The 22,674-nt window shown below is 39.5% G+C and overlaps 1 pseudogene; it reads left to right on the top strand.

The window, feature by feature from the left end:
• Window positions 1–593, top strand: part of LOC149459459 (uncharacterized) — a 35,313-nt pseudogene extending 34,720 nt beyond the window's left edge.
• Window positions 594–22,674: the final 22,081 nt, after the last annotated feature.

Below are 22,674 nucleotides of genomic sequence, written 5' to 3'. Positions count from 1 at the left end.
AAAAAGAGAGCCACAGGCCAGAAGCTTTGATAGTGTAGTATTGCATTTATTATGTAGTAATTCACAATGATAAGAAAAACCACACTTACAAATAAAGGTCACAGGAACAAGGGGCAGCTAACAGGTGTGTCCAGACAGTGGGGGGGCACCTCCCTGACGCGTTTCGTGTCACACACACGTTTTCAAAGGGGGTGCATTGCAGGAAAATCGATCATTTTTATAATCCGCGGTGCGCATGCGATGTTGACCTCTAGCTGAATCTTTTTCTCCCTCAGAGGCAATCCTTCGCCAGGCAGCCTACCCCACAAAGTTCAGGACCACTTATAATATTTTCAAAAGGTTTATGTTTCAACTTTAATGACTCACAATGTAGATGGCCAAATTCCTGCAAATATAGGCACGAATGTGCCTTATGTGCAGAAACACACCCAGTATTCAAATGTTTTAAGAAGTTATCTGCCACAAACCAGCAGACAGGAAGGGATGTTTTTTGCAAGAGCAGCAACTTCGGTGAATCTGCAATAAATGCTTGCCTGGTTTGTTCGATATCCAGACAAGTGAACTTCCCTACTCCTAATGAAAGGGTTTCATGAAGGTTTTTTGTTACCGAAGTTCATTAGTATAGGATGTAATATTTTTCTTAGGTCGATGTTGAGTAAGGAACATATAGTGAAGTAAAAGATTTATAAGGAGATAAAAGAGGGTACAGTAGAAAGCTCAATTTTAAAGCCCCCTTTTAACAATTTCAGAATTTCTCTTTTGGGATTAGTACCTAAGAACTCACCACTTACAGTATTTCGTTCACTGTATCATTCCTGGAAGGTTTTTCTCTTAATGATCAAATACAGGAGAACATGTCATCGATTAGTTATTCATCTTTTGAGGATGCTTTAGTTCTTTAGAAAACACTAGGCCCTAGATGTTTATTGCTGATAAAATCTGCAGTTGGCTTTTGCTCCTTATCATGTTTCCATTTTCAGTGTTTGTTTTTTTTCTACCTTTTAAGAATGGGTGACTTCCCGTGTGTCAGGTTCTAAATTTATTTTGCACTACTTAGATGATTTTTTGTTTTTTCCCCACCCGGTAGTCAGGACTGTCTTATCCTATTAGAAACATTTTTGTCAATATGTGAAAATTTTGGGGTCCCCTTGGCACAGGAAAAGACTGTTTTCCCATCTTGTTGCACTGAATTTTTAGGAATCGTTATTGATTCCATCAATACGGAATTTAGACTTCTGGAGGATAAAATTGTTAGGCTTAAAGTTTCCATTATTAGTCTGATTAGGAAGAAAAAAGTCATGTTAAAAGAGGTTCAATCTCTTTTGGGTCTATTAGCTTTCACCACAAGAGTCTTGACTATAGGGATAATTTTTTCCTGCAGGATATACTTAGCAATTGCAGGTTTAAAGTCTCCTACGGCCTATGTACGTATGGCACATAACATGCGTGAGGATTTATTGGTTTGGTACCAGTTTTTAGAACATTTTAATGGTAGGGCAGTATGGCAGCAAGACTTCATTACAGATAAGGATTTTTCCCTTTGTACTGATTCGGCAGGCTCACTAGGATTCGCCTCTATTTGGAAAACCTTAAGGTTATTTAAGGGACATAGTTCTCCTGGAGTTATTCCCTATAGTGGAGGTTTGGGGTGCACATTTTAGGAACAGAGGTATTCTTTTTAATACGGATAATAGAGGTGTGGTCTATGCTATAAATTGTTTAACCTTGAAGTCTCCACTGGTCATAAGTTTGTTGAGATCAAATGCTCATTAATCAAATGCTTGAGTTTGAACATTTGGATCAAGGTCAAGCATGTTGCGGGCAAAAATAATGACATAACGGATGCATTATCTCATTGTCAGATGGATCGTTTTTTTCAGTTTGCTACCAGACGCTGATTCAATAGGGTTGGATTGTCCAGCTCACTTATGGAAGCTCATTTAAATACAGTTAATAATAATATTAAGAACTCAATTACTCCCACCAACATGGCAGGATATCAATCAGCCTGGTGGTTGTGGCTTTTTTTTCTAAATTCTTTAGGTTTCGCTCAGGATGCATCTTCAGAAGTTTTGATCTTGTTGTTTCTGAACTCAGTTTGAAAAAAATGACTCATGGGCTAATGTTAATAAAATTATTTCAGGAGTGTCATTTTCTTTAAATTAAATAGCTTTTCCTCTGGTTTTAGTTTCTCCTCTGTAAAGCAAGCCTTACAGGGTTACAGGAAGAATAGGTTTGTAAAGGACACCATAAGCCAGTTACCACTGGGATTCTGTTGGGCCTTTGCAAGGCCAAGAATCTGTTTGTCGGTCAGCATTTGAAGCTACTTTATTTAAAGCAGTTTTTCAGTGGCGTTCTTTGCTGCCCTCAGGATTTCTGAATTGATCGCAAGTAATAGATACAAGGTGTCAGGCCTCCAGTTTGGTGACATCATTATTGGTAATGGTATAGTTAGGATTTTTATATGGCGTTTTAAGACTGATCAGTTGGGTATGGGCTCATGGATCAGTCTAAGTTTGTGCTAAAATCCTGTTATAAGCCCATTTAGTTTGCTTCCAGCTTTATGTGCGTCCTAACCCATCTATTTAAATGTTTTAGGTCCTTTGAAAGTTTTCTGGAATATTGGCCACTCTTTTGTTTATTGGGCAAATCAGAGAGCAGCGAAACAAGTTTATACTGAGGACTTGGGTTTAGACCAGAAGACGTTTAAGGTACTTTGGAGTGGCAGACGTGACATGGTATGGTCTGCCTTGTTCCTGGAGCTGGACAGATTATATCAATGCTGGCCTGCCTCTAACATTTTGGTTATCCATTTAAGAGGCAATGACATTGGTCAGATGAAAACATTGCACTTCATTTTTAGAATTAGGGATCACATTGTTAGATTCCAGCTTTCTTCCCCAAAAACGGTGGTGGTGTTTTCAGAAGTCATACCACATTTAAGATGCCTGGAATCTAATTTCTTACACCCCCTTGGAGATGGTTAGGAAGAGACTAAATAGGGCTATTAAAAAATTTTTGGCTTCCTTTGCAGGTTTTTCCTATAGGCACACAGAGTTAGAGGGTGGACTCCATGGTCTTTATAGGGATGATGGAGTCCACCTTTCTGATGTTGGGCTGGATATATTCAAAGCTGGTCGACACATGTGTATTGAAATGGCCACAGTTCAAGGGTCTTGGCGACAGGTGGTTTCACCAGCTGTCTTTTGGCTATTTTTAAGTTATTAAATTACTATCCTTTAGTCGTAGTGGCTGAGCCATTTAAGGCTTTGGTTATTTAAATACTTTTATGAAGAGTTTAATTGTTATATATTTAATTAAAACCAAAAATAAAATGTCCGTGGCCTGTATTATCCAGCCTGGTTTGATGTGTCATAATATATCTAGCTTAAATGGTATACCTGCTGTCCCATGAAGAAAAAGGGGGTTTCTTGGCCCTCCTTTCCTCATGGGACTGTAGCAGCACAGTTTCAAGTCTCCCTAACTAGGTGAGGTGAGTGGGAAGGCTGCTGATAGGTTGCCTTACCTCGGGAGCAGGTGAACTTTTGACCCAAGGAGCTGCTGTGATTTTGCATTTCCGGGTAGGGGAAGCGTGCAAGGCACCAGATAGTGATTATTCACCGGAGCCCAGTGATTGCCAAGCATCTCCAATGGAGGGGGGGGGAGAACTATTTGTAAACAGTACAGATCTCTCCCCTATCAGCTCCTGCACACTGCTTTGCATGGCTTTGCATAGCACAGCCATGCAAAGCAGTGTGCTTACAGTGAAGCACAAACACAGTCACACAGTACACGATTAACCCTTTGATTGCTCCACATGTTAACCCCCTCTTGCCCAGTGCCATTAGTACAGTGTCAGTGCTCTTTATTAGCACTGATCAGTGTATTGGTGTCACTGGGGGTGTCACCAAGCTATAAGTCGCTGATCGCCGCCACTACTAGTAAAAAAAAATTAAAAATTGCAGTATATACACTGCCATTTGTAAACACTATAACTTTCACGGAAACCAATTAGTTTGTACGTATTGGGATTAGTTTACACGTATTGGGACATGTAGCAGAATACATTTTGGCCTACATTTGTGACAAAATTTGATTTGTTTAATTTTTTTACTGGACATGTTTAATAGCAAAAAGTCAAAAATATTGTTTTTTTTTCTCAAAATGTTCGGTCTTTTTTTTATATCGCAAAAAATAAAAACCGCACTGGTGATCAAATACCACCAAAAGAAACATCTATTTGTGGGAAAGAAAGGATGCAAATTTCAATTGCATGACCGCGCAATTGTCAGTTAAAATAACGCAGCGCCGTAATGCAAAAACTGGCCTAGACAGGAAGGGGGGTAAATCCTCAGGAGGGCAAGTGGTTATACTACTTTGGATTGAGCCATAGTGGCTGAACCATTTGAAGCTTTGATTATTTAAATAAATTTATGAAGAGTTTCATTGTTATATATTGAATTTAAACCAAAAATAAAATGGCCGCGGCCTATTTTATCCAGCCTGGTTTGATGTGTCATTATTTATCTAGTTTAAGAGGTATACCTGCTGCCTGCTGTCCCATGAAAGCCCTAGTTTTCAAATTACAACTGTGTTCATCTGGCCTACTTAAAGAATACAACTGATTGTGTGAGAAAAAAAAACATATTCAATACATCTCTGGAAAATATGAACATTTTCCATGTGTTTCATTACTTGTACATGTGTTTCATTACTTGTACTGTTGATTTGTCAGAAATTCAGTGTTTTACCAACTACCTTTTCTGGCTGAAAAATCTGGGGGGTATTAACTAAAACTGGAGCATGAAAAACCTGGTGCAACTCCGCATAGAAACCAGTCAGTTGCCATGCTTTATTGCCAACGCTTAATTGAACAAGCTGAAGTTAGAAGCTGATTGGCTACCATGCACACCTGCACCAGATTCTGAGTGTACCTGTTTTAGTAGATCTCCCACAATGTCCTTGGTTCTCCCAAGAAGTTTTGTCATCTCTTCCTACTGAACTAATACTGAAGCTGTTTCCCACTACAGGAACAAAATAAAAAAAAATACTGGGACATTAATATATACGGGGGAAAAGGTGGTTTGAGGATAAATGTGAGTCATGCAAAATTCTAAGCAGTAAAATGTGTAGAAGACTCCCTTTCTCTTTTTACTAGAAAGGTAGGTGTATGGAATCACAATATGTAATTCTGACAGTGGCAGATACATTTGGGAAAGGGTAATTTCTTAAAATTTCTTAAAAAAAGAAAACTAGGCAGTTGCCTGGGGCATTACACGTGGAGAGGACAACAGACTGGGCTGCTAAGTGTGTTGAATTCTTTACCTGAAGAGTGGATCAGGGACATTTTTTGAACATGTGTAGTTGCAATACTGGGTGTTCCATATTGAAGTATAGAGGATTTCCCAATGGTCACCAGGAGAAGTAAAAAGGGTAAATCTCCCCAAAAAGACACAGGCATAAAAAAAATATTAAAATGGAAGAAGAAAAGAGAAGAGTTTTTAATAAAATGATAAGTGAGAGGTATAGATGGGGAGATAGGCCAGGAAAGTATTTAATGAGAGCCCTGAAGAAAAAAGAATAGGAATTATATAGCAAAATAAGAAATCCCAAAGGAGAACTGGTTCATTCAACCAAAGATATTGCTAAGGTGTTTAAAGAATATTATAGTAAGTTGTATAATATTATCTCCCATAACCCTACAAATAATGATGGAACTGTGAATACCGAAAAAAGACGGACATATTTAAAAAACGCAGGTCTACCAAAATTGAGTGAAGCACAATTGAACTCCCTAGAATCAGAAATAATGCAGGAAGAAATACAAGTAGCATTATAAAGTACCATGGTGGTGAAAAGTCCAGGGCCAGATGGATATACTGTGAGGTATTATAAAAAATATAAAGAACTGTTAGTACCTAAATTGAAGATATATATGAATGCTCTGGGGGTTTTGGTTCTTATTCATAAAGAAGGAAAGCATGCAACTCAGTGTTCAAGTTATAGACCAATTTCATTACTGAACACAGATACTAAATTATATGCGAAGGTATTGGCAAATAGGCTGAAAGATTTAATGCCCGAATGGATACATGGGGATCAGGCATGGTTTGTTCCAGGGAGGGAGGGAGGGTAGAGAAAATGGATTGAGATCGTTGCTACTCATAAAGAAAAGTAGAAAAGAGAAAACCCCAGCGGTGGTGCTCTCGATTGATGCTGAAAAGGCATTTGATAGAGTAGACTGGGGATATATGATGGATACTTTAAAAGTACTGGGAGTTAGAATGAGAGTGTGGATAGGAAAGTTGTATAGTAGGCCCTCCGCAGCTATTATGGTTAATGGGGATATGTCAGAGTTTTTTGGGATGTCAAATGGAACAAGACAGGGATGCCCATTGTCTCCATTATTGTATGTTTTGTCATTGGAATCTTTGCTGTCTACAATAAGGAAGAATATAGACATAAAGGGAATATGGATAGGAGACATAGAACATAAGGTGGCTGCCTATGCGGATGATCTGTTGTGGGGAACCCCAGGATAACACTGCCAAATTTAATGAAAATATTGAAGGAATATGGGTAGTTATCAAATCTAAAAATTAATCCAACAAAAACTGAGATTTTAAATATAAATCTTCCAAATAGTGAAAAAGAAAAGATACAAAAAGAATTCCCCTTCGTATGGAAAGAAAAAGAATTAAAATATCTAGGGATAAAACTTTCTGTTTCTTATAAGAACTTATATAACTTAAATTATATTTCATTGTTAAACGAGATCAAGGAGGAATGAAGGAAACTAGGAGGAGGAAACCCATCTTGGATAGGACAGTTATAGTAATTAATACTTTAAAGTATATTTCCACTTTTGTAGTAAAATTTCAGAAAACCCCACTATATGATTGTAATTTGTCCGTATTCACACAGCATGCCTAAAAAAATGTTCAGTAGGTATTACCTTTTTTGATGTATCAGGAGAAAGTGTCATGGCTGACTGCAAGATTTTCTCAACTAGTTCAGTGTGCATTATCCCAATTTCACTAACATACACTGTCCTGATGTTACCTGGGGGGCTGTCAAAGTGACAGGTTGCCCAGCTCTGTGCACCAGAAGACCTGTAGGGCTTGACTGTCATTTTGCCATTTTGACAACTCTGCTTTGTTTATCAGGATCCTTAAAGTAGTTGTAAAGGTTTAAGGTTTTTTTACCTTCATGCATTCTAAAAAACCTTCTGTGTTCAGCCCCCCAACACTTACCTGAGCCCCCTCTCAATCCAGCAATCTGCATGAGAGCAGCGGCTCTCCAGAGACTCTTCCTACTCATTGGCTGAGCCACTGGTACCAGCTACTGCCAGTGAGCCAAAGAGGAGAATGCAGGGGGCAGGGCCGAGCTGCACTGTGTGAATGGACACACAGAGCAGAGGCTTGGGAGTGAGCCTACTTGGGTGCCCCCATGGTAAGCTGCTTGATCTGGGGGCACTCAACAGGAGGGAGGGGCCAGGAGCCCCAGCAGGGTATCTGAGAAGAGGAGGATCAGAGCTACTCTGTGCAAAACCATTGCATGAAGCAGGTAGGTATGACCAGAGGCGGACTGACCATTTGGAAACTCGGGCACTGCCCAAGGGGCCGGGGTCAGTAGGGGGCCCCATGAGATGCCCCTGGTACCTTTTTCATAGGCTTTTTTGAGTTTGGGCAAGGACACAGGGGTCCCAGGATCCCCTATTGCCTGGGGGCCCCATGAGTTGTCAGTCCACCCCTGGGTATGACATGTTTGTTATTCTTTTTTTTATCTGCCTTTAATATCACTTTAACCGCAGCTGATGAGATACAAAGTCAGAGATACAAAGATATAAAATTTCAACCAACAGCCCAACCCCGCAGAGAAAAAACATGTACAAGGGACTAGTGCAGCATGTTTAAAAAAAAATGTAAAATACCAGTTAAAATGGTACAGTTGGGGGGGGGGTTATGTGATATTTCAGCATGCACAGCTGCATTACATGTACACCAGACTGGGTAAAGATCTACCTATTGTGGCGCACAATAATTCTAATTTATTAGGTAAATAAATGCCCTTAGGACCTCGACCTCTCTTGTGCATACGGGGTCAATATTACTTCTGTTTTATTTTTGGATTGCCATTCTTTGAATGTATTTTTTTCTTATAAATATGTTGCCACTTTAACAACATTTAGTTAGTGGTACTCTGCAAATATACTGAGGCTTAATGCAATTCACTTCATTATCATTTTACATCACATAGTTTAAACCACATCCTGTTAAGAAAATGTTTACATCATGTACTACTGTATATAAATCCAGAAAGTTCTACAATGTTGTGTATATTTTCTCTTGAACATAATTCTGTTTATCTGCAAAAGTTAAAAGGTAAAAAAGTGAATATGTGCTAAGCTAAAGCTACTATGCTCTGGCTTTATACTGATTTAATATGTTACATATGTTATATAATAACATATATAAAGAGCACATGCAAAGAAAAATAAATATTACATGTAATTTTATTGGTAGACTGCACAGAGTGTATTCACAGTGTTTAAAAATATATATACAGGAAATATATATATATATATATATATACACAGTACAGTACATATATTATATGTACTGCATTACATGACATTTTTTTGATTTAATAAATGAATTTAATTTCTTATCACTTGTAATTTTTAATCTGTTCTGCGCTGCCCTATAGCTGAAAAACTGCTACAGGTGGGACAGGTGTGCAAAATCACATATATATATATACATGATTTTGCAGTTCTGGGTAGGATGCGCGTGCCCTACCAGCTGTCAATCACCAAGTCCTGGCCGGTGATTACTCGCCGGCACCCTGTGATTGTCAAGTATCTCCAACAGGGGAGAGAACTGTGTATAAACAACACAGATCTCTCCCCTGTCAGCTCCTGCACACTGCTTTATATGGCTCTGCATAGCAGAGCCATACAAAGCAGTGTGCTTACAGTGGAAAGCACACACACACACACACACACACACACACACAGCCAACATAGTGAAGCACACAGTTAACCCTTTGATCGCCCCAGATGTTAACTCCTTCCTGCCCAGTGTCATTAGTATAGTGCCAGTGCTTTTTATTAACACTGATCACTCTATTGATGTAACTGGGGATGTCAGTAACACCAAGTCAGTTCTCCCCAGTGTCAGAATGCCTGCCGCAGTCCCGCTATAAGTCGCTGATCTCCGCCATTACTAGGGGAAAAAAAAATCCAGTAAATATACCACCATTTGTAGACGCCTTAACATTCACGTAAGCCAATTAATTTACACATATTGGGATTTTCTTTAGCAAAGACATGTCGCAGAAAACATTTTGCCCTGAATTTATGATGTAATTTGATTTTTAAATTTTTTTACTGGGTATATTTAATAACATAAGGACAAAGATATTGTTTTTTTTCCTCAAAATTCTCAGGTATTTTTGTTTATAGCGCAAAAAATAAAAAAATGCACAAACGATCAAATACCACCAAAGAAAGCTTTATATGTGGGGAAAAAAAGAACATACATTTCATTTGGGTACAGTGTTGCATGACTGCTCAATTTTCAATTAAAGTAACGCAGCTCTGCATCGCAAAAAATGGCCTGGTCAGGAAGGGGGATAACTCCTCAGGAGGGCACGTGGTTAAATCTATTTTTGCTTGTTTTCGTTTCCTTTTTTCTATTCATTCTGTTTTCTTAGTTTTCTCTCACTTTTTTGGATGAATGTACACTATGTGTTGTCCATTTTTTTTGGCAGTTCTGGACAGTCATTCACTCCCCTTTCAACCTCTGATTCTTTTCACAGTAAGATGCCTTCTTTTTTAATGGGTTAGGTCCGTTTATACAGTACATTACACTGCAGAGCCAGACTGCTGCCGTAGATCTTCTCAGTAGCAAGATGATTCTGTTCCCCTTTCTCCAGCAGTCCTTGATAAGACTGATTGCCAAGCAGAAGGGAAAAAACAAGAATATCACAAGAGAAAAATTGCTCTACTGAACCTATGACTTGATTTATATTTTCAATCTATTAACTCAATTTTTCACAGAAGCGTAATTCAATTAGATACTTTTTTTCAGTTTGCACCATGGAAAGAAATAAGAAGTAACCACTATGTCAAAGGAGAAAAGTCCAACCTAAAGTGTTTATGTTGTTTAAAAAGAAGAAACTGCAATTTTAAAGAGATAAAACATGTTAAAGAACTGTTTGTCATGGACCCCACATCCATTAGGTAATCACCTAATTAAATACTAAGTTTGATATACTCAAGGTAAATATTCTGTTTTCTTTGCAAGGGAATGTTGCCTTAGTTAAAAGAATGCAGTGAATATTCCCTTTGCAAAGAGTACCTGATCATGTGCAAAGAAAAGGAAAAAAAGCTTTAGGAAAATGTACTTTTAGGGTCAGTTCACACTATAGAAGCGCCTGTCCAGATGCGTTCCGGATGCCATTTTTGGCGCATTCTGGTGCGTTTTTATGCTTTGTTTACAAAGTGTTTTTTTTTCTCTATCAAAAATGCATGCACAATGTTTTCCATTAACAAAAACAAACTACTAGGCTCCAATGGCCTCAACCAGCCCTGGGTGAACTAGAGTGAAGAAAAGGCAGGCAATCCAACAGCTGCTCCAATGACCATAGGGAGCATGTAGTCAAAAGAAAAAAATAAAAGATCAGAGCGCTCGTGGCGAATGTCCAGAATAAAAAACAGTAATGTTCATAACAGGGGCGGACTGACCATTTGGAAACTCAGGCACTGCCCGAGGGCACGGGGTCAGTAGGGGGCCCCATGAGATGCCCCTGGTACCTTTTTCATAGGCTTTTTTGAGTTTGGGCAAGGACACAGGGGCCCCTTGATCCCTTATTGCCCAGGGGCCCCATGAGTTATCAGTCCGCCCCTGGTTCATAACCAGCAGACAATATAAAACAGTTTAATGGAGCAATAAAAGCAAGAATCACCATAGGGATGTATCCATGAATGGATGTCATACAAGGATCAGTGCAAACCATAGGTTGGAGTAATGATGGGAGCCGCTTGCCTACAACACAGTAAGTCGCTCCCATCATTCCTCCAGCCTATGGTTGTTGGTTATGAACATTACTGTTTTTTATTCTGGACATTCATCATGAGTGCTCTGATCTTTTATACAGTGTGTTCCATGTATTCAAATGGCCCTAGGTCACACTAGTGCAGTCAGTTCCAGTCAGTTTTCAGTGCAGAAAAAAAGTAGAACATGCTGCATTTTTCTTCACAGAACCATACTGGAACATAGAAAACTGCATTAAAACTGGTGTGAACTGTAAGAAAAAGTGTATCCGGAATGCATGCAGAGTGCTTTTTGTGGTGTGAAAAGTGAAAACTCCCTTTCAAAGTGAGCAGCCATTTTGCCTTTAGTAAATTAACCTCACTGTATTCAGTCATTGTAAATTACTGCAGACAGACTGTGGAATATTATTATCTTTTTACTTCATTTAGAAGAAAAAAATCAATAGAATGTGCCAACATTTTGCTTTTTTTTTGAATAGCCAATGTGCACTTAATTACAGCTTCTGGACTGCCACCAGTATTTCCTGTTGTAGCACTAAAGAATTTTGCATTGCAGTTTAACCAGTTCCCGCCCAGCCAATAGCACAAAGGCGGCTGGCAAAACACCTCGTCCCTCCGGGTGGACGCCATATGGCGTCCTTTCAAGCATGCGCAGTGCGCCTGCCTGCAGGGCTGCTCTGTGGCGCGATCTGTCACCGGCCATGTACCTCGGACACGGCAGATGGCAGATCTGTGTACCGACCCCATTTCCAGTACCATGTGACCTGTTGTGACCAATCACAGCAGGTCACATGACAGTTGTATACAATGGATGGCTTCCTTTCATGCCATCCATTATATACAAGTGTGTCTAGCTGTAACTGGTCACAGCGATCACATGCACAAGCTGGGCCAATCACAGCATATCTGTGTCATGTGATTGGTCGTAGCCAAATCACAGCTAAGCAAAAAAAAAAAACCCTGAATGAATCAATGTCATTCAGGTAAATGCTTGCTTATAGCAAAGTAATTCTTTGCTATAAGCAAATTGTGTAAAAAAAAAAAAAAAAATACTGATCACTTCCCCCCAAAGTAGTACAATGTTACTATGGTAACATTATACTACTTTGGTCATAGTGAAATATGAAAAAAAAAATTAAAAAAAGAGAAAAAAATTTAATAAAAAAATATAAAAAAAATTATATATTTTTTTTTGTACTGTCACCAGTCAGTGTCCCTGATCACCGCCATGCCAGTTACATGATGTTGCTGTACTGCACTGGTGACAGTATGTAAAAAAACAAATAGTGAAAATAATTTTTTTCATTTTTTCATTTTCCAAAAAATTATGACAAAAAAATTACAACTTCAAAAAACTCCCCATGCCTGGTATGAAATACGTCAGACTGTCTACTTTGCAAAAAGGGGTCATTTGGGGGATATCTGTACTATTCTGACATTCTTGGACCTGAAGAAATTAGATTGGCTGTCAGTACTTCAGGATTGATCAATATTCAGATCTATACCATAGTTTGTGAACTCTATAACTTTCCTACAAACTAAATAATACATCCTAATTTGGGTTATTTTCACCAAAGACATGTAGCAGAAAACATCTTGGCCTAAATTTATGAAGAACAATTATTTATTTACAAACTTTTATAACAGAAACAAAGAAAAATGTGTTTATTTTTCAACATTTTCGGTCTTTTTTTGTTAATTTAGCAAAAAATAAAAACCCCAGTGGTGATTAAATACCAGTATATCTGCTATAGGGTGGTCTGGAAGCGGTTAAAGTGGTTATAAAGACAGAAGGTTTTTTACTTTTGTGCATTCTATGTGTGAAGATAAAAAAACCTTGTGCAAGTGCAATTCCCCCCCCAGCCCCCCTTTTACTCCTCTGAGCTTGATCACAATCCAGCGCATGTGCATAAGAGGCAAGAATCTCTCGGCTCTTGCTTCTGCTGCTGTCAATCACAGCCAGTGAGGAGGAAGTGGAGGCAGAGCTGAACAGTGTTTTGTGTCTTATAGACACACAAAGGCAGCTTGGGAGCAAGCCTGCATGAGTGATCACCATAGGAAGCAGCTTGCTATGGTGGGCGCTAGGTAGGGGGAGGGGCCAGGAGCAGCGGCGGGGAACATAACAAGAGGAGGATGGGAGCTGCAGGTAAGTATGACATGTTTGTTATTAAGAACAAAACAAAAAAAAATCCCTGAAGGTTTAGAATCCCTTTAACTGTTCTAAAAATGAACTATTGTGATGAGCCCCAAAACTGTTTCAAAATATAACATTCTCTCCTTTATACATTTATATAGATATTAGACTCTTTATTTTTCACCATATGGTATAGCACTTATTTTTACCAAATACAAAGGGGGGGAATTTACTAAACCTGGTTCACTCGGAATCGGGTGCAGCTGTCCCAATCAACTTCTAACTTCAGCTTGTTCAATTAAACGTTGACAATAAAACCTGGAAGCTGATTGGTTTCTATGCAGAGCTGCACTAGATTTTGCACTCTCCAGTTTTAGTAAATAATATCCAAAGTGTCAAACCAATTGTTGCTTACTCTTTATGCCTGACTTGAAATACCGGTAGCATTGGATTAAAATAATTTGTATGGTTACTTCCCCAAGGCAACTGTTGGCTAGGTTATCTATGGACTATAGTGTACATAAACATGTATGCTTAGATGGTATGCAAATTTTTTGTTTTTTTTGTCGCAGAAAAAAAAATGTTTGGGTGGTCCTCTCTCAAATCTTGATCACACACATATAGTCATTTCTGTTTTTATTCAAAGGTATCCAAATGGTGAGTGGTACAATACTACAACTGAACATGAAAGTTCATTTTTAAAATATTCATTTATACTAATTTGGTGCTCCAAAATAATTGAATAGAAAAAAAACAACATTTGCTATACCAAGCTCACTTTCACCAAATTGAACATGAGTGATCAATTCCATTTTGATCCCCCTCTAAAATAAAAAAAATGAAAGTGATTGCAAAAATAGCATGATCAGGTTGAACCATGTGTGAACACTATAAGGCTCCATGCACACTGGGCATTTTGATAACGCTGGTAACGTTAGCTTTGTAAAGTCTCATTAAAAACGTGAGTTTTTCAGCTTTTTTTAGCGTTTTTGCATTAGCGTTTAGCGGCATTTAGGGGCTTTTTACAGCTAAAAAACTCCTCTAGAAACCCACTAGTCCTAGTTTTTTTTCCAGCCAAAAAACATCCCAGCCAAAAACACTGAATACAGTCAATGTGTGTATGAACACATAGGATAACATGCTGGGGGGTTTACTGGCTGTACAAAAAAAAAATGTCAAAAGCCAAAAACAGCAGCTGTAAAAAGGTCCAGTGTGCATGAGGACTAAAGAAAACAGGCAATAGAGAGGCTTACAATGCGGACTCTCCTGCATATGCTTGTTTGTTGAGTGTCATATTGATTCTTTGGCGTACAAATATATAATTTATATAGAAAATGTAAACATCATGTGATATTTAATGGTAAAAAATCGGAATGGTCCATATTCCCAGTAGTCCCCAAGCTAAATATGTAGCCAACAAATAGTAATGGTCAGTGCTTTTCATATTCAATCCTGTTCTAAGTTTAGACTGTAAAATGAATTGTTCTACCTTCATGCTTGGATGTAGCATGAATAAATCTATAAAGCTTTTATTTTTGTTATTATCTATTGTCTGTTGTTTTTAACTAATCTTCATTTTTACACAGACTATTATTTTCTAAGTAGACTTTTAAAGGGCTTTAAAACACATCTTAAAAGTAATTCAGTGGTATTCTTCCCTCATGGGTTACTTTCTCATTAGTTACAATATAAATACAAGTATTACTTGGCGTTCAAGTGTACAGTATTTTGGATTTAATGAAGTGTATTCTCGGCAAAAAAAGTGAAGCCTGAGTTAATTTGATTGCTAATCCTCTCTCATTAGTATACTTCAAAGAAATTTTTCAGCAAACATTAGGACAAAGCTTTTCTTTCATGTGATCTTTTTGTAGTCTGCTTGGAAAATCACACCGCACATCCTTCTGAAGTAGAGAAGGTGAACATAATATCCACAATTGCTGAGAGAACGTGGCTAGCTGAAAAACAGTCAGATTTAAACTGACTTGTCACCTCACGACCTCTCTCATGTTAGCTGCAGGATAGAACCATTATTGTAATGATGTTTATCATATTCAGTATTGTTTTTGAAAGTGTAATATTCAGGGTGTTTTTTTATACTAAGTGTGCAAATATGTAGTTTTAGCCACCCAGAATTTTAATTAAGGGCTCTGCATATTGTTATGTCAATGTTGAACTTGGTAAACATCCTGCATTACATAGACAGCCTATAAAAAAGAACTCAAGCTGTGCTGCTGATCTGTTACTTTTTAGTTTTACAAATATGCAAGACTGTTCTGTTATCTGTAGTTCCACAGACAGGCAAAATTGTTATGTCTAAACAAAAATAGCAACCACCTCAATTTATAACTAGGTTTTACTAGGGTTCACAATTAAGCGTTTTCTGCAGAGTTTTGCAGAAATGCGTACAGTCCATTTAACATGTTTTCCTATGGGACAGGTTCACATCTCTGCGTTTTCACCCGGTGCATTTTTGGAAAGGGTCAGGGACATTGCGGTGCGTTTTTGGTTCTATAGACTTCAATGGGAATGCTGCAGAAAAACATGTATTACGTTTTTGCTACGCTTTCGCTGCATGTTGCGTTTAAAATCTGCCTAGCAGCAAGAAAAATTTAAAAAATTAAAAATAATCTGCAAAACGCAGCAAAAATGCAGCAAAAATGCAAAACGCAATGCAGAAACGCATCAAACGCAACCTGTATAGGTGTGAACCTATATTTAGAATAAGGCCTAGTATACACAATGAGCAAATCAGATGAAAAATACCACTTTTTGAACCACCATCCAATAGTTTGATCGTTAGTACACATCTTTCGAGGGCCGATCATGGCAGTTCATGCAAAATTATCCAAAGGGACAAACATGAAAATTTTTCTCATACAATACCAGAACAAACAATTTTTGTTTAATCAGCACAGTGCTTGTCTGAAAAAAAATCAAGTGACCAAGACTGTGCATGCTTGGAAACCAAAAAATATATTACATTACAATACAATTAATTACATCAATTTGGAAGCTGTCGTACAAGACTTTTTGTAACTTTAGTAACCTCTTCATTTTTTTTATGTGTTGATATGAGACTAGTATGCAAAAAAAAAAAAATGGATGGTCATTCGTCCAATATGTGCAAGTAGAAGAGCTTTGCACAATACAAACAAAACAAAACAAAACAAAACAGCACACTTACGTACTAGCCAGAAACAAAAAACAACAACAATTTTCATTAAACACAGAAGTTTTAGTTGCATAACAATTGCAAATATATGTGGAAGCAGCACTGCCTTGTTAAAGCCCTTTGGTCCCTTCTATAATATAAAGTGGCTGTAAAGCTTTTTTAAAATGAAAATAATAAACATACTTACCTGCTCAGTGTAATGATTTTGCACAGTGCAGCCCCAAACCTCCTCTTCTAAGGAGCAATATTGGCTCATCCGCTTCTCTACGTTACCCCATAGCATATTTTTTGTGATGGGGGCACTCATGTGGGTTTGTTCTTAAGCTAGGCTGTGTGTGTCCATAGACACACACAGCGTGGCTCGACCGAACCCCTCGTCTCCCCCTTGCTATTTCCAAGTCTCCTGTAAGAAAAGTGAGAGGGGAGAAGTGCTGCTGCAGACAGGCACATCACGGTATTGAGTTCGAACTCAGGTAAATGTTTAAGGGGGCTAGGGGGAGCAGCTTCTTAAAGGTTTTTAACCTTAATGCAGAGAATGCATTAAGGTAAAAAATCACTTGCCTTTATAACCACTTTCGGAATCTCCATGTTTGAGCATATATAGCAGTGAAAAAATGAATGGCAGGTATGCTGGAAGCAGCCCATTCCTCCTTAAAGGGACACACCAGAATCACAGCAAAGCACAATGCTAGTTGAAGGTGTTTAATGTTTTCCCACACACACATTTACAGTATGCATGCTAGCTAGCAAGGAAAAAAAACAAAACAAAAAACTAATGTGGGGACAAATTGAACGCCTTTGGCTGCCATTGTCGTTTGTTGGGCTATGGTTGTGTCACTGCTCCCTTAAGGAAAAATAGGCTACTTCAAGGCATACCTGACCTTAATTAATCCATTGCTATGCATGCTCCATTGTGGAAATCCTCAAAGTCCTTCCATGTGCACCTTCCTCTGAACACATCATCATGCACATTTCTAGTGACTCTGACACCGTTCTGTTCCCCAAGCAACTGATATTCCAATCAGGTCTCTATTCCAAGTACCAAAACTTTGTGGAAGAACAAATTGGGAAAAAGAGTTTGAACCTGTATTTACCCCTGTACAAGATCTGCCAGAAACCATACAGTTGCAAGAAAAAGTATGTGAACCCCTTGGGATTACGTGGAGTTTTGCATGAATTGGGCATAAAATGAAACCAAGATTGAGTTGTTTGGGAAGAACACACAACACTATGTGTGGAGAAAAAAAGGCACAGCACACCAACATCAAAACCTCATCCCCACTGTAAAACATGGCGGAGGGAGCATCATGGATTGGGGCTGCTTTGCTGCCTCAGGGCCTGGACGGATTGTTGTCATTGATGGGAAAATGAATTCCAGAGTTTATCAAGACATTTTGCAGGAAAACGTACGACCATCTATCCGCCAACTGAAGCTCCGCAGAGGATGGGTGATGCAACAGGACAATGACCCAAAGCATACAAGTAATTCAACAAAACAATGGCTGCAACAGCACAGAATACGCCTTCTGGAGTCGCCCAGTCAGAGTCCTGACCTCAACCCGATTGAAATGCTGTGGCATGACCTTAAGAGAGCGATTCACACCAGACATCCCAAGATTATTGCTACACTGAAACAGTTTTGTGAAGAGGAGTGGCCCAAAATTACTCCAGATCGTTGTGCAGGTCTGATCTGCAACTACAGGAAACGTTTGGTTGAGGTTATTGCTGCCAAAGGAGGGTCAATCAGTTATAAAGTCCAAAGGTTCACATACTTTTTCCTCCCTGCACTGTGAATGTTTACATGTTATGTGCAATTAAACCATGGCAACATCTAATGTTTGTGTAGTATTATGTTCAGCAGACTGTGTTCTTCTCTTGTTGTGACTTAGATGACGTTCAGAGCACATTTTATGCCCAATTCATGCAAAACTCCACGTTATCCCAAGGGGTTCACATACTTTTTCTTGCAACTGTATTGCCTTCTGTTACTGAGGCCCATTCAGTGTTGCCAATCATCAGTATTTTTACTGGCAGTTAGTAAACAACCTGCAATTTTCTCCTGCCAGTAAATGCCAGTGACAGGAAAAAGTTGCCAGTTAAAAATATGCTCAGCTCGGAACTGCACATGCACAGTTCCAGTCCGGAGCCATCTGAGACCATCCGAGTGCCTGCTACAGTGTTTCCAGGCGGCATTGATGGGGGGCATGTCTGATGGATGCCTGAGCGTGAGTTGTCATGGTGCAAAGAAGCCTGGAGGAGCGGCTGGAGCTTTGTGTGCAAGTCTGCAGAATGGGACCAAGGCAAGCGGGAGTGGGACTGCCAGTGATATTTGGACTGGTGTGGACTGGAGGGACCACCTGGTGTGGAGTGAGACCGTCACTGTGACTCAGAAGGGGACGTGTCATGTTGTGAGATATCATCATCTGCCCGGCTGTACACTGCTTACAGTGTAACTGTGAGAGTCAATTTCATATGTGTGTGCTCATTATAATTTCTTGCCCACTTGACTCCTGTCCCTGAGCTACTTACTATATCGAAAATTAAATACATATGTTTTTTGCCTTAATATCTACCTTAAATAACATTGCTAATTGTACTTGTTTGTAGGCTAAATACTGAAATTGGCATTTAAAACTGTAATCTTTTTTAACAGTTTTAATGCCAGTAATGCCACTTGGTTATAAAGCCAGTAGGGCCACTTGGCTGTGCCAGTAAAATTTGGGAGCCGTGTCAGTGAATTTCAATCTGGTAAGTTGACAACACTGGGTCCAGTGCCTCAGTTAGCCCAACATCTGAAAATTGATCTGCTATTCTCCAAGCATAATGGGAAATGTACTTGCCAACATTTGACCAATGAGATTTACTACTACATCTACAACCAGGTTTTGAGATTTTGGCCTATAAATCCACATTTTGAGTTTTAGAAAACGGAGTTTAGTTGTGCCTCTTAGGGCTCTTTCCCTTTTTAACAGTATATTAACCTCCCTAGCGGTCTGATTATGTCCATATTTCTGTGCTCAAAGCTGTATATTTTTTTGCATGGAAATATGTAGTTTTTTTATTGTAGGCCTGTAATTTTTAGGAATAACTCACTGAAATCTGTCCGAACAATAGTCTAGTAAACATCCCGGGTATGATAAAATTTGAAACACGAAATCATAAATTATAATATAATAAATAATCATAAAAAATAATAATATAATAATAATACATTTAATTCAATAATATTATCAAACCAAAAACACTGAAATTTGAAATATAGCGCCAAGTTCGCACATCACTGAGCTTAGTCGCAAAATCGTTTTCAGTGTCTGATGACGAATTTCCCCACAAATCATTATCACTCAATTCTGCAAGTGGTTCTAATTTACTATCGCTGTTCTCTAGCTGGTCTAAAACCGCTTTTGACCTAAAGGGACGCTTTTTGGACGCCATGGACTTTTCTCAGTTTCTAGGCAGAAAGAACAGTAAAAATGCAGGCAGGGCACAGGACAAAGCACTAGGGACAAAATGTATGTGAAATGCTCTGATACAGTAATGTTTTACTATGTGATTTTAGTGTATTGAGTGAATGTCACTTAAAATTTTTGAATTTCCAGCCTGTTCCGTCCCCCGTACGTCCCGTACAGGGAACGGAACCTGGAAGATGGATGCCAGCATCGGCCAGAGGAGATGGCCAGGGACGCTGCAGGGGGGACATCAGGGGAGTGAAGGACAAGGTAAGTGATCGAGGGAATCCCAGAGCAACGCTGCAGGGTAATCCCGCGTGTAACTCGGGGTTACTGCTTTTGATACTTAACCAGGGAGGTTAAGTACTGGCATTTTCAAAATAATTGGCAGTCTTTCTTACATTTCTTGTAGGCTTTGTCTGCATGATATCTCAATTTTGCTTTTAGCAGTGGAGGTAAATTTGGCCCCTTTTACAATAGCATTTTGTAGCTCTTTGAAGTTCAAAGACACTCAACAAGCAAACATTTTGTTTTCAATGGCCCTTGTTCACATCTGAGCATCCAATAAATTGTAGCAAACCTGTTGTTCAAAAAAGGACATGTGCTACTTTTCAGGCAGAATTGAGCATTTTTTTCCCATATAATTCAATAGAAATGCCTGAAAAGTGCGATGTGCTTTTTTCAAGTGTTTTTTAAAGCATTTTGCCACACTTTTTTTGCTCGAACAGCAGCTTTTTGCCCTTTTTTGCAGCAGCAGCACTCCACACCTCTTAGTTGAAAAAACCGACAAATGCTGCAAACATGTACAATTCTGCTCTAAAAACAAAACGCTAAAAAACGCTTGAAAAAATTATTGAAAACATGATGCTTAGGTATTAATGTAAGTGTAAACAGATGATGCTACGGGTTGGACCGAAAATAGTTCTGATCATATTCTGTAAGGATCTTATGCATTGGCGTCTTCTTATGAAGAACTAAAGATATTGATCAACAGTCACCAGTCAGTCAACCAAATCAACTTTTAGTTCAGGCGTGATGCTGATTGGCAGCCGAGGAAAAGTATCTCCAGGTGCAAAGAGGGAATACTCTGACATAGCAGGCCCTTAGTTCCATCTTGCGTAGTAATGCTATGCCTTTTTTCAAGTAATCAAAAATAGAAATGAGTCTATGTATAAACCTTATCAAAAAGGTCCCGTACAAATAGGAACTCATATATAAAACAACAGTAAACCTCTGACAACAGAAAACAACTCTAATAATAGCAGAAAAGTAGTTTGGTAGATTTAAACTGAAGTCCAGGATCTTTTCTAATTTGAATCTCCATTTCCCCATTAAACACTTTTAAAGGTGTTCAATAAATGCCTTACTTTTTAAAGAAGTCCAGTTTTTCTTTGTTTTGATATAATTCTTTCACTCAGTACAATGTACTGTGCCCGGGTACCAAGGAGATTGTCTTGGCAGGCTGTGGATGTCACATTTGATTTGTTTCTAGCAGGTATTTATAAACTACATTTCCCATACAGTATTAGGCCGGGAACTTATGTGTAGCATAGATAAAGGCCTACATGACTGGGTTTGTAAGCACAGGAGAGAGTTAGTTAGTGCTGTGGTTTGAAGAAAATAGCCTTACCTTATTGGTGGGTGGTAGGGCAAGGCAGGGAGGGGTTAAGTCAGTGTGGAGGTGGTTTGGTAGGAGGTGATCTTCCTTACACAACCAGTTGAATCAGGGTCAGCGTCGGATGAGCTTTTCCCGCCCCCCCCTTCCCCTCATGGATTTCAGCAGTCGTTCCCGATCTGTTGTTGACAGCTTTCTGTTGGCTTTGAGTGTTACTGCATTCTTGAGATGTTCATGTTGGGTATGAGTTGGGCATTTTTGGGTGGGTTTTGTACTGCCAGAGCAGTGGGCAGAGGTCTCATGGTTTTTTGAAGGCAGGGATGGTAAAAAGTTTGGGAGAAAAATGGTTGGGCCCATTTCAGGTATGGGTATACCTTCCCTACTAAGTGCATCAGGAATAGGTTACTGGATTTGTGGGGCTGTATTGGATGGTAACTGAGTAGGGAGTTGTCCCCGAGCAGGTGTAGGTGTGGCTGGGGGTCTTAATATGGAAGCTGGTGGCAGATACAGCTGGTTATTAGTTTGCATGTGCCTTAAAAAACCTAAGATCTATTATAAGGTCAGTCAGTTAAGTTATTTTGTTATGGTTTTGTCAGGGATCCTCTCGATCCCTGCCGCGATGGTCCCGGCGCAGGCGCACTGCTCCGCCCTGTGCAGGGACACGGGCACTAGGTCCAGGCCGGCCGCGGCGTTCGAGTTCGTGCATGCGCAGTAGAAGCCGCGGCCGCCCGCTGGGCACCAATGGCAGTGCAGGGCGGGATATTTAAATGTCCCTGAGCTGTCATTTCGTTGCCTTCTGGTCTTACCTGCTTCCTGTGATTCTGAACATGTGCCTTGTAAGTTATTTGACCCGGATTGTTCTTGACCTGCTGATTTCTCCTGCCCAGACCCTTGCTTTGCCTGACCTCTCTCCCTGGATGCCCCTCATTAGATCTGACCTACTGTTGCTGACCTGGCGTGTGACCCGACGATTCTCTGCCTGCTCCCTTGTACCTTACCGTCCTCTACGTTACCAACTCGGCCTGTCTGACTTCGCACTTGCTCAGCCATCCATCCATCCATCCCATCGGGGTCACCCGACCTCCTCACATCTGGCTCTCCCTGGTTGGAGCCCCTGGCGAACACCTCTACCACTGACAGGTGTGCTCAGTAGTGGCGACCTGGTCCCGGGGTACTACAAGTCCATTCCCACCATCAGGGGCCCTGGTGAACAAGTACCCTGGGGCTTAGACTCCGCACTCTGGG

This window comes from Staurois parvus, unplaced genomic scaffold, assembly GCF_062004578.1.
Source record: "Staurois parvus isolate SC_StPar_1 unplaced genomic scaffold, SC_StPar_1.0 ptg000258l, whole genome shotgun sequence".
Lineage (NCBI taxonomy): Eukaryota > Metazoa > Chordata > Amphibia > Anura > Ranidae > Staurois > Staurois parvus.
The sequence above is the reverse complement of the archived record's forward strand: the minus strand, read 5'-3'. Positions and strand labels throughout refer to the sequence as shown.